General features: G+C 39.6%; 1 protein-coding gene across 1 annotated transcript in view; it reads right to left on the reverse strand.

Moving 5' to 3' along the window:
* Positions 1-12,647, reverse strand: part of ATP7B (ATPase copper transporting beta) — a 116,767-nt gene that overhangs the window by 72,176 nt on the left and 31,944 nt on the right. The window lies entirely within an intron of this gene.

The raw sequence follows: 12,647 nt of genomic DNA on the forward strand, positions 1-12,647 counted from the left end.
ATACTTGAAACCTCCCCACAGAACTCAGACCTGCTGAAATGTGAACACCCAGAACAAGCAATACCACAATTCTACATCTCTTTCTAGGGTTGTCTGTCTCATTTTCTTAAAATTCACTAAAAGGAAACCCACTGCCATTGAGTCAATTCGAACTCACAGTCACCCTACAGGACACAGTGGGACTGCCCCCTAGGGTTTCCAAGGCTGTAAATCTTTATGGAAGCACATTGCCTCACCCTTCTCCCACAGAGCAGCTGGTGGGTTTGAACTGCAGACCTTTTGGTTAGCAGCTGAATGTTTTAACCACTACACCACCAGAGCTCCTTTCTCATTCTCTTGTTGTTAGGTGCTGTCATGTTGGCTCTGACTCATAGCAACCCTATGTACAAGAGATAAAATGCCACCTGGTCCTGCACCATCCCCACAATCCTTCCTGTGCTTAAGACCACTGTTGCAGCCACTGTGCCAATCCATCTCGTTGAGGGTCTTCCCCTTCTTTGCTGACTCTGTACTTTACCAAGCACGATATCCTTTTCCAGGGAATGGTCCCTTCTGACAACATGACCAAAGTAGGTGAGACAAAGTACGGCTATTCTCACTTCCAAAGAGCATTCCAGCTACACTTCTTCCAGGACAGATTTGTTCATTCTTCTGGCAGCCCATGGTATTTTTCAGTATTCTTTGCCAATACCATAAATCAAAGGCATCAACTCTTCTTCTGTCTTCCTTGTTCATTGTCCAGCTTCTGAATGTATATGAAGTGATTGAAAATACCACGGCTTAGGTTAGGCACACCTTAGTCTTCAAACTCACATCTTTGCTCTTCAACACTTCAAAGAGGTCATTTGCAACATATGTGCCCAGTGCAACATGATGTCCGATTTCTTGACTACTGTTTCCATGGGTGTTGACTGTGGAATCAAGTAATACAAAACCTTGGACAACTTCCATCTTTTCTCATTTATTGTGATGCTGCTTACTGGTCCGCTTGTGAGGATTTTCATTTTCTTTATGTTGAGGTGTAATCCGTACTGCAACTGTAGTCTTTAACCTTCATTAGTCAGTGCTTCAAGTCATCTTCACTTTCAGCAAGCAAGGTTGTGTCGTCTGCATTCTGCAGGTTATTAATGAGTCTTCCTCCAATTCTGATGCCTTGTTCTTCTTCATATAGTCCAGCTTCTATGATTATTTGCTCAGCATAGACTAAACAAGTATGATGAAAGGATAATCTTGATGCACACCTTTCCTTATTTTAAACCATGCATTATCCCTTTGTTCTATTCTAATGACTGCTCTTGATCTATGTACAGCTTCCTCATAAGCAAAATTAAGTATTCTGGAATTCCCACTCTTCACAATGTTATCCATAATTTGTTATGTTTCACACAGTCAAATGTATAGTCAATAAAATGCAGGTAAATATCTTTCTGGTATTCTTTACTTTCAGCCAAGATCCATCTGACATTGCAATGATATAATTCATTCCATGCCTTCTTCTGAATTCGGCCTGAATTTCTGGAAGTTCCTGTCAGTATTCTGCTGCAATCACTTTTGAATCATTTTCAGGAAAATTTTACTTATGGGTAATATTAATGATATGGTTCAATAATTTCTGCATTGTGTTGGATCCTGTTTTTTAGAATGGGCATGAATATGTATTTCTTCCAGTCAGTTGCCTGGTAGCTGTCTTCCAAATTTCTTGGCATAAATAAGCGAGGACTTCCAGTGCTGCATCCATTTGTTGAAACATCTTAATGGGTATCTATTAATTCCTGGAGCTTTGTTTATCACCAATTCCTTCAGTGCAGCTTGGACTTCTTCCTTCGGTACCATTGGTTCTTGATCATATGTTACCTACTGAAATTGTTGAACGTTGACCAATTCATTTTGGTAAAGTGACTCTGCATATTCCTTCCATCTTTTTTTTTTTTTTTTTTGATGTTTCTTGCATCATTCAATATTTTGTCCATAGCATCCTTTGATATTGCAACTTGATACTTGAATTTTTTTCCTTCAGTACTTTCAGCTTGAGAAATGTCAAGCGTGTTCTTCCATTTTGATTTCCCAACTCAAAGTCTTTGCACATGACAAATACTTTACTTTGTCTGCTCGACAATCTTTTTGAAATGTTCTGTTCAGCTCTTTTATCTCATCTTTCTTCCATTTGCTTTAGCTACTCCCTATTCAAGAGCAAATTTCATTGTCTCTTATGACAGAGCAAATTTCATTGTCTCTTATGACATCTATTTTCGTCTTTTCTTCCTTTGCTGCCTTCTTAATGACCTCTTGCTTTCTTCAAGTATAATGTTCTTGATGTCATCCCACAATGTAGTTAGTCTTCAGTCATTGGTGTTTAATGTGTCAAATTTTATTCTTCAGATGGTCTCTAAATTCAGGTGGGATATAATCAAGGCTGTAGTTTGGCTCTTTTGGAGTTGTTTTCATTTACTTCACATTCAACTTGAACTTGCATATTGATGATCTGTTCCATGGTCACTCTCTGCCTTTGTTCTGACTGATATTATTGAGTTTCTCTCTCAATCACCTCTTTCCACAGATGTGGTCAATTTTTTTTTTTTTCTGTGTATATTCCATTTGGTGAGATTCACATGTATAGTTGCTGCTTATGTTGTTGAAAAAAGGTATTTACAGTGAATAAGTCATTGGTCTTGCAAAATTCTATCATGTGATCTCCAGTATAATTTTATTTGCTGATATGGCATGACTCAAAAAGAGAAGAAACAGTTGCAAGCATTCATTAATAATCAGAATACAGACTGCACAAAGTATGAATCTAGGAAAAATGGGAGTTGTTAAAAATGAAATGGAATGTATAAAGATCAATATCTTAGGCATTAGTTTGCTGAAATGGACTGGTACTGGCCATTGTGAATCAGACAATCACATGTTCTATTATGCTGGGAATGACAAATTGAAAAGGAATGGCTTCATGTTCATTGTCAAAAAGAACATTTCAAGATCTATCCTGAAATATAAAGCTGTCACTAATAGGATAATATCCATACACCTACAAGGAAGACCAGTTACTATTATTCAAATCCATGCACCAACCACTAAAGCCAAAGATGAAGAAATTGAAGTTTTTACCAACTTTTGAAGCCTAAGACTGACCTAACAAGTAGTCAAGATATATTGATAATTACTGGTGACTGGAATGCAAAAGTTGGAAATAAAGAGGATGAAGCATTGACAGTTGGAAAATACGACTTTGGTGAAAGAAATGAAATAGAGTACTATTCAGTGCTTAAAAAGAATGAGGTAGTTCTGAATGTTCTAAAATGGACTGATATCTAATATATTGTTCACTAAAATCAAGGCACAAAATATGTAATGTATGTATCGTGTGTTTCAGTTGTCTATTGTTGCGCACTGCTGTGTGCTGTTAGGGCACAGTAAATTACTTAATATGGCTCTTCTAGCCATGGTCTTTGTGATTCCACCAGATGACTCAGTGAGACTATGCAAATGTAAAGTGCTTGTGGCCCACCAAGAGGATTGGATAGCTTGTTAATAATGTAAATAAGGTACATGACACCCTTGTAGGGGTGGAACCATGAAAATAAGGTGTATAGTTTTGTCATCCTGCTAGGCTTACAAAGAGCCATCTCAGAGGTGGAAAAGGGGGATCTCACTGACATCAAGAGAGAAATAGCAAGAGCAGAGCACATCCTTGGACCTGAGATCCCTGTGCTGGACCTCCCTGGCAGAGAGAAAGGGCAGGGATGGTGGCAGCAGAGGCAGCAGAACCAAGAGACTGTCAAGAGACAGAATGGTGGGCTTTCTAGTCCATGGAGTGAGAAAGCTGAGTGCCTTCTGGCAAGATGCATGTTAGCAAAGTGGGGTTCCTCTTTGGCCACCTATCAGCAATCCTAAAAGAGCTTTACAATACTGGCCTGAAAGAGCTTTGTAATACAATAGATGAATCCTGCTAAAAAGGGAGAAAAAATGTGGAACAGAACTTCAAATTCTTAAAGAATCCAGACTTACTGGACCTAGTGAGGCTAGATGAGTCCTGCAGTGAATTGCTTGATGTGGCCCTTCTAGCCATTGTCCTCCATTCTGTGATGTTTTGTAAATCCCATTATCCATGCCTGTTTGGGGTGCTGTGGTAGTTAAGGTCAGGTATCAACTTGGCTGGGCAGCTGGTAGCAGTCATTCCCTATAATGACTGGCAATCAACTCTGTGATGGGATTTAGGTTAATTCTGTTGGGGCAACACAGGTGGAATATGCCTTGAGTCCTGCCTTGCTGGAGGGTATAATTCAAATCACCACCTTTAGCTTCCCTGGGGGTATACCTATGAATCTCCTGGGAAGATTCGCTCTCCTCTTGCTCCAGCTTTGTGTCTTGGCTCATCCTCATCTCACCCCTGGATTTGGAACAGCAGCCGACATCTGATCTGCTGATCGAGGTTCATCAAACCCCAAGAGTTGGGAGGATCCACCAGACCTACTCACGGACCCAGGACTCACCAGCCTGCCAGCCTCCACCACTACTACGTGAGACGAACCCTTGGGTGTCTGTGAGTTCTGTGAGGCGTTACAGCGAAATACAAAACCCTAAAACTGGGGAAATTACTGGGAGGAGGAGGAGGAGTTAATGTCTGAAATGATGGAGTAGCATGGTAGTTTGGACATTTGGGACATCTTTGACCTCCGCCTCATGGGGACTGGCCTCATGCTGTCTTTCTAAGAGAAATTGTTCAAGGAAGTCCCCAAGACTATGATCCTGAGTGGCTCTTCAAATCTTGAACAGTGCAGAGGCATAAGCCAGAGAGAACTGTGTCTGTGATATAGGTCAAAAGCAACTGTCCAGTTTAGTGAATTGTAATCTGAGTGTTTCTGAATCTGTACTGTAACCTGTCACTTCCCTAGTAAACTCCATTATTTGTCAGTATTGTCTGTGAATTCTGTGCAGCTGTTACAATGAATTACTGAACCCAGCAGAGAAGTAGAGAATGAGACTGGGAAGGATGGTTGTTGTCAGAATTGATAAGAAGGTTGAAGTGTGGCAGCAGGTCTGACCTCCATCACATAAGAATCAGCCTTGGGCTGCTGATGTTCTGGATGCTCCTCCCCCACTTGGGAAGTTAGAGGAGGTCATAAGATGCTGCCCTCACATCCTTTTTGTAGCCATCACATCAATTCTGACTTATAGCGACACTATAAGAACTGCTCCATAGGGTTTCCTACATTGTAATCTTTATTGGAATAATCACCAGCCTTCTGCTCCACAAAGTTGCTGGTGGGTTCAAACCACTGACCTTTTGGTTAATGTCCTAGTGCTTAACCACTGCACCATCAGAGCTAATAAAACACACTTAGTGGCTAAAAATAACAGCTCATATTTTTTCAAAGAGCAGGAAAAACTCATCTTTGTTCCATATATCATCAGGGGTGGCTTGAATGGGACTGGAGGCTCAATTGAGTCTGCTGATAGGGACTTCAGTTCTCCTCCATGTATGCTCTCCACAGGGTTAGGTTGATTATCTCACAATTGGTAGCTCCGGAGTTCTCAGAGTGAAAGTGTAACAATAGCAAGGACTCCCGGAGAATAAGTCCCAGCGTTTGAGCACTTAATAAGCCTCAATTTGTATCACACTTGCTAATTCCCCATTGGCTAAACCCATTCATATGTCCAAATTCAGAGTCAATATGGAAATGAAGTACATAAAGGTTTGAGTACAAGGATATGCAGTTCATTGAGATGGCTACTAAAATAATAGTTTATTACAGTATGCTACTACTCTGAATTTGGGAGCTCTGTTAGCATAGTGGCTAAGACACTTTGCCTGCTAACCAGACGGCTGGCGGTTCAAACCCACCAGCCACTCCTCGGAAGGAAGGTTGGGCAATCCTACTTCCGTAGTGATACTGCCTCGGAAACCCAAGGAGGGGTCGCTATGAGTCGGGGCCGACTCGACGGCACATAACAACAACAACAACAACAACTACTATCTGTGTAAATAAAAAGATTATATATACATATATATATATATATACACACACACACACACACACACATACATAGATACTTACAGATTATCTATGGAGGAAATGGATTAAAAAAACAATACAAAGCTTGAACATTAGGCAGCTGGAGTGTTAGGTAGCTAGGATATAAGAGTGGGAATAAATAATTAGTTTTCAATGTACAACTTAATGTACAATGCAGATGCACTACCTAATTTAAAACAATAACTAATTTAGATATAACTATTGGTCTGTATTCATCTGGAACAGAAGAGAAAGAAGGAAACTCAAGAATCAGAGAAGAAATCAGACTATAGGACTAATTGTTTATATAAACCACTGCCTCCTCCTCGAGACCAGAAGAATTAGATGGTGCCCGGCTACCACTACTGAACTTTCTAATCACAACACAATAGATGAATCCTGCTAAAAAGGGAGAAAAAATGTGGAACAGGACTTCAAATTCTTAAAGAATCCAGACTTACTGGACCTAGTGAGGCTAGATGAGTCCCCAGGACTATGATCCTGAGTGGCTCTTCAAATCTTGAATTGAAACTATCCCTTGAAGTCACCAGCAGTACAGTGAATTACTTAATATGGCCCTTCCAGCCTTAGTCCTCCATTTTGTGATGTACTGTAAATCCTAGCCTCTATGCCAATGGTTATGGTCCTATTCTGTAGTGAGTTGTCCATTATGTTAATGAGGCAGAATAAGGGTGGAATGTATCTTGAGTCTCACCTCACTAGACGGTGTGACTCAAGTCACTACCCTTAATTTCTCAGAGTATATATTTATGAATGCTCTGGAAAAGTTCACCCTCTTGGTCTGGATCTTACATCTAATTCTGTCATCTAATTCCCCCAGTACTCTAGTTGTCTGACCTGCTGATGTAGGTTCCTCAGCCCCTGCAACCACTTGAATGAGAAGAATCCTCCACACCAATGTCATACCCATAGATTCTGGAGTTGCCAGTCTCCACAACCCTGTGAGCCATTTCCTTGGCAGTTTATGGGTTCTGTAAGATGTTACAGCAAAATATATAACCTTAAGACAGGAGGGGAAGAGTACTGAGGGGAAGATTAGTAGTTGATTTTAGATGTGATGGAGTGAGACAGCAATTTGCAAAAGCTGAATACTTGGGACATCTTAACCTCCACCTCATAGGGACCAGCCTGTGCTGATTCTTCTGAAAGAAAAGTATTGAAGCATTACCTTTAAACTAAGTAATAGTTAGGCCAAAAAGTAAAGATCATCACCCTTGTGCTTTCTTAACAACAACAACAACAAATATCTACATAAGACTAAAGAGTCAACAGCTATTTTAAAGCATAGATGACAAGGCTGGTGGGCAGGGAAATCACATAAATGAAAATGAAACAACTAGAATAGAAATAAGGAGGATGTTGACACAATGTGAAAAATGTAACCAATGTCATTGATCATTATGTCTATGAACTATGGAATAGGAGAGGGTTTTGTTGTTTATATTTTCACCAAAAATAAAGCTACATAAAAAATAATTAATTAAAAATTTAATATGAGCACAAAGGCGATCCAGAACAGTGACTTGTTTGCATTGTTAGTTGCCATCAAGTTGACATTAACTCTTGGTGACCCTATGTGTGCAAGAGTAGAACTGTGCTCCCTAGGATTTTCAAGGCTGTGGCCATTCAGAAACAGATTGCTAGGCTTGGAGTTGGGATTAATTAAATATGTTTAATTGAAAAGGAATCAAAGGAAAACTTCAGAAAATATTCAAGGACATTCATTTCAATATAGTAAGTAGAATTTGCCTCGTTATAGTTAAGACATTACCCATCAACCATCTAGTCTGTTGGAATAACAAACCATAAAGAATTTACTACCCAACTTATTTTTGTTGGTCCTAGCTCTAGCTACAACTCACCAAACCCCAAGCCACAATGCTGGCTCTTAATTCCTGGATTGTTCCTTCTATGTTCCTACCAAAAAACATTTACAGAAATATTAGAAGCTATTTGTTTGTACCAAGCAATACTCAGAGTTCCCCTTCTAGACAGGCAGGTTTCTAAAACTAACAATTACAAAAGAAAAAGCTTTGAAAATTATACAACTTTATGAAACACTAGAGTATCTGGGTGCGACCTCTTAACAATCTGTGGTCTTTGGGTAGTTTTTAAGTATAAACACTTTTGTGTGTACTTGAATTCAGTTCTTCAATTAAGATCATCTTTGAGGTGTATGTGTGTGAAATCCTTCTAATGAGTTTAAAGAAAATGTAAACAGAAAAAATTAAGGTCTCATCTAGCAATGACAGGCATTAGAGAGTGGTCCTGGGCTTCAAACTGTGTATTCATGTTATGACTTGTGCAAAGCTCTAGTTTTGTCTAATTCCTACAACTACATCACATACTTCTTAAGGTTAAACGTGTGAGACTTTTTCTGCAGGCCAAACACCATGATGAGAGAGATCATTTGTTAGCTTCTGGATTTTTAATAAACTATTAGAAAGTGTCTTGGTTTCCCAGTGCTGCAGTAACAGAACTACCACTAGTAGGTGGCTTTAAGGAAAAGAAATTTGGAGAGGAAAATGGCATCTTTCCTGTAGTGCACAAGTTGGTTCCCTCCAGTATCTTAGTGCCTGAAAAACTAGGTGTAGCAGTTTGAAGTGGGAATTCTGGTGTTCTGAACAGCTCATTAAGTCAGAGTATGCCAAACTCAGGGGAATAGGATTACAAAGGAGAAAGCGGCAGTCCAATTACTGGGGAAAAAAAAAAACAAACCGGGTGAACCTGCCCTGCAGAGTGCTGAATGGCTGGTAAGACAGGGCATCAGAGGGCTACCTGGGGCAGTGGGGAGAATGCACTGGAGGACCGGTGGCCACTCCATGGAACTACCTTCAGCACCTGCTTTTATTGGTAAACCTGGGATGGCTGGGAAGAAGCAGAGACCCCACTGGCTCTGGGAGCTGCTGAACTGGGAGCAGAGAGGGAAATCACGCCACAAGTGGGTGGGCCCTGGGAGGTACTCACATCAGATTGGGGCAGTTATCCTAGGTCAGCTTTTTGGCACAAAAGGGCCTGGAGAGCAGGGTTTTTGCAACTGTCTGAACCTGGCGGAAAGTAGTGGCCCCCAACAATTGGAGTTTTTGTTAAACTTGAGCTGCGGGCCTGTGAGTAACGGTATAACATCATCATTTGCGGCCCATTCAAAGCCCCGGAAACGGCTCCTGGCACATTGGAGCTTTTTTTTTTTTTTCCTCTCTCTCTTGCTTTTCTTCTTCCTTTCCCTGCCTCTCCCCTGTCTCATCCAATAGAAAAACAACATTAAGCCACCATAACACCCGCCTGCTCAAATCTAAACTCCTTTTACGACAGAGACCTGTATACACATTCCAAACAGTGATTCCATCATCACAAAGAAAACTGCAGAGCAACCCCACACACCTGAATTAATACCCAAAAATATAAAATACGCCAGCTCCACCTTTTCAAAATATTAAATCATAAAACCAAGACAGAATAAGTCAATACATAACTAACAGTTAAAGACAACTTCAAAATGTCTAGGAAACAACAGGCAATCTCAAATCAAACAAAAAAACAGATCAGACAACAAAAGGAAAATCTCAAACAAAAGTCTCATTAAACATGGAGAAAGAGGAGACAACAGAATTATCTGAGAAGGCATTAAGAAGGTATGCTTATAGAACTATACAAGAGCTTAAGGAAACCCCAAACAGAAGCAACGAGAACACAGAGAGTACTCTGAAAGAACTCAGGAAAACCAGTCAAGAACAAAAAACCAAGATTAATGCACTATCAGAACTCATACAAAAACAGCAGTTAGAAATCCAGAAGATGAATACCAAAAGCAATCAGTTCATACCTATCATTAATTATACTCAATGTGAATGGACTAAATGCACCAATTAAGAGAAAGAGAGTGGCAGACTGGAAAAGAAAAGACAACCCATTGATACACTGCCTACAAGAGACCCACTATAGACACAAAGATAAAAACAAATTAAGAGTTAAGGGGTGGAAAAAAATATACCAAGCCAACTGGAACAAAAAAAGAGGAGAAGTGGCAATGTTCATTTCTGATAAAATAGACTTTAAGGTGAAAAACAACATAAGAGACAAGAAGGACACTATATGATGCTGAAAGGGTCAACTGACCAAGAAGACATTATGATACTAAATATCTATGCACCCAATGAAAGTGCTCCAAAATACGTGAAGCAAATATTAATTGAGTTGAAAGGGACAACAGACAACTCTACAACAGTAGTAGGAGACTTTAACAAACCACTTTCAAAGAGGGACAGGTCAACAAGAAAATATCTCAACAGAGATACAGATGATCTCAACAAAACAATCAACCAACATGACCTCACAGACATATAGAGAGCATTCCACCCAACAAAAGCATAATTCACATTCTTCTGTACTGCACAGGATCCTTTTCCATAATAGATCATATTTTAGGACATAAAACAAGCCTCAATAAATTGAAAAACATTCAAATACTACAAAGCATCTTCTCGGACCACAATGGTGTAAAATTAGAAATTAATAATACGAAGATCAAGAGAAAAACATCAAACATATGGAAATTGAATAATATACCACTCACAAAGTACTAGGTAATAGAAGAAATAAAAAGTGAATTAAAAAAAAAAATCCTAGAAACAAATGAGAATGAAGATACGACATACCAAAACCTATGGAACACAGCAAAAGCAGTACTCAGAGGTCAATTTATAGCAATAAATGCATACATCAAAAAAGAAGAGACTTCTGATAAGATGGAGGAATAGGCAGACAAGAGACACAGACCTTCTTCAACAAAGAAAAGAAAAACCAATTGACAGAGATACAGAAGATAATCCTGGAGCCCTGAGCTTTGAAAGGGACTATACAGAAGTGGATTAGCCACCAACTACTGGAAAAACCTGAATGAAAACAGTGAGTACAGAGATGGTCGGAGCTGCAGACTGTTTGCTACTATGATGGGACCAACAGCCTGAATATTTCCAAGTGGTGGTGGAATCTGAGAATTGACCTAAAGATCAGCCCTGGTCACCAAGTGCTGCAGGGACAACTGCGCTAGTGCTCTATGACTAGGAAGGTCAACAGCAATGAGGGAGACAACCTGAGCTGTTGACTTTCCACTGTCCAGAGAGCGCAGCCATTTTCGTTTTTTACACGTGGCAGCCATTGTGGATATTTAAAGTGATCAAGGGTGCACCCATTTTGAATGTTTATAAGTGGCAGCCATTTTGGATATTTAAAGTGAGCAAGGGTGCAGCCATTTTGAATCTTTACAAGTGGCAAGCAATTTGGATTTTAAACTGATAGTATTCTCATTTGGATTCCTGGGACCTAAGAATAGGCTCTGTTTGCCAAGGTTGGCAGGGACATACAAGAAGCTGACAACCAGAAAGGAGACAGGTGGTGAGTATATAAGTGCTGTCAACTACTGAATAGAGGAGCACAGTACAGTACCCTGCTTGCGTAGATAACATACAAACAAAACAAAGAAAATGAAAATCATGTGCAAGTCACTCCAACATACAATCACCAATTAAATATAAACACAAAAATGTCACAATGCCTCGGAGACAACAGAGCACCACAGTCCACACAAACAAGCAAGATAAAGCAGGAGAAACAAGGGACCAGGACACAGACCCAAAATACATCCCTGAAGAAGATGCAGCATTGGAACTCCCTGATAAGGAATCCAAAAGAATTATATTTAGTTATCTTCAAAGGATTGAGAGACAGATCAAGGAAAACACAGACAAAATCCTAGAAGAATTTCAGAAGAAAATACAAGAACAAAATGACAAAACAAATGAAAAATTAGAAATGATTCAAAATCTATAGATAGAAATCCAGAAAATTAATATTAGATTGTCAGAAATAGATAACGCATTGAAAGGGCAAAGGAGTAGAACTGATGCAATGGAAGACAGAATTAATGAGACTGAAGACAAATACTTGAATACTTCTTTGGAAAGCAATCAATCAGAAAAAAGACCAAACTGAAGAAAGCCTAAGGTTCATGTGGTATACCATTAAAAGGAATAACCTTCGTGTCATTGGTATTCCAGAACAGGAAGAGAAAAAATAAAACCATTGACAAAATTGTCCAAGATTGTTGGAAGAGAACTTCCCTGATAAGATGAAAGATGAGAACATACCTACTCAGGAAGCCCAACGAACCACAAACAGGATAGACGCCAAAAGAAAATCACCAAGACATATCATCGTCAAACTTACCAAAACCAAAGACAAAGAAAGAATCATGAGAGTAGCATGGGAAAAACAAAAAGTTACTTACAAGGGGCAACCAATAAGACTAAGCTTGGATTTCTCGGCAGAAACCGTGCAGGCAAGAAGACAATGGAATGGTATATATAAAACCCAGAAAGAGAAAAATTTCCAACCAGGAGTTATGCATCCAGTAAAACTGTCCCTCAAATATGACGGTGAAATTAGGACATTTCCAGATAAGCAGAAATTAAGGGAATTTGTTAAAATCTTACAAGATATGCTAAAGGGAGTCCTTTGGACAGAGAAGCAACAACAGCAAACAACTGACCATTAACACACATGATGATATAACCCAGAAACTACCCCAGCTAGGGAAGTATCCAAAGTAAA

The sequence above is a fragment of the Orycteropus afer genome, unplaced genomic scaffold (assembly GCF_000298275.1).
Source record: "Orycteropus afer afer isolate SDZICR_OR568_19922 unplaced genomic scaffold, OryAfe1.0 scaffold00134, whole genome shotgun sequence".
Taxonomy (NCBI): Eukaryota; Metazoa; Chordata; class Mammalia; order Tubulidentata; family Orycteropodidae; genus Orycteropus; species Orycteropus afer.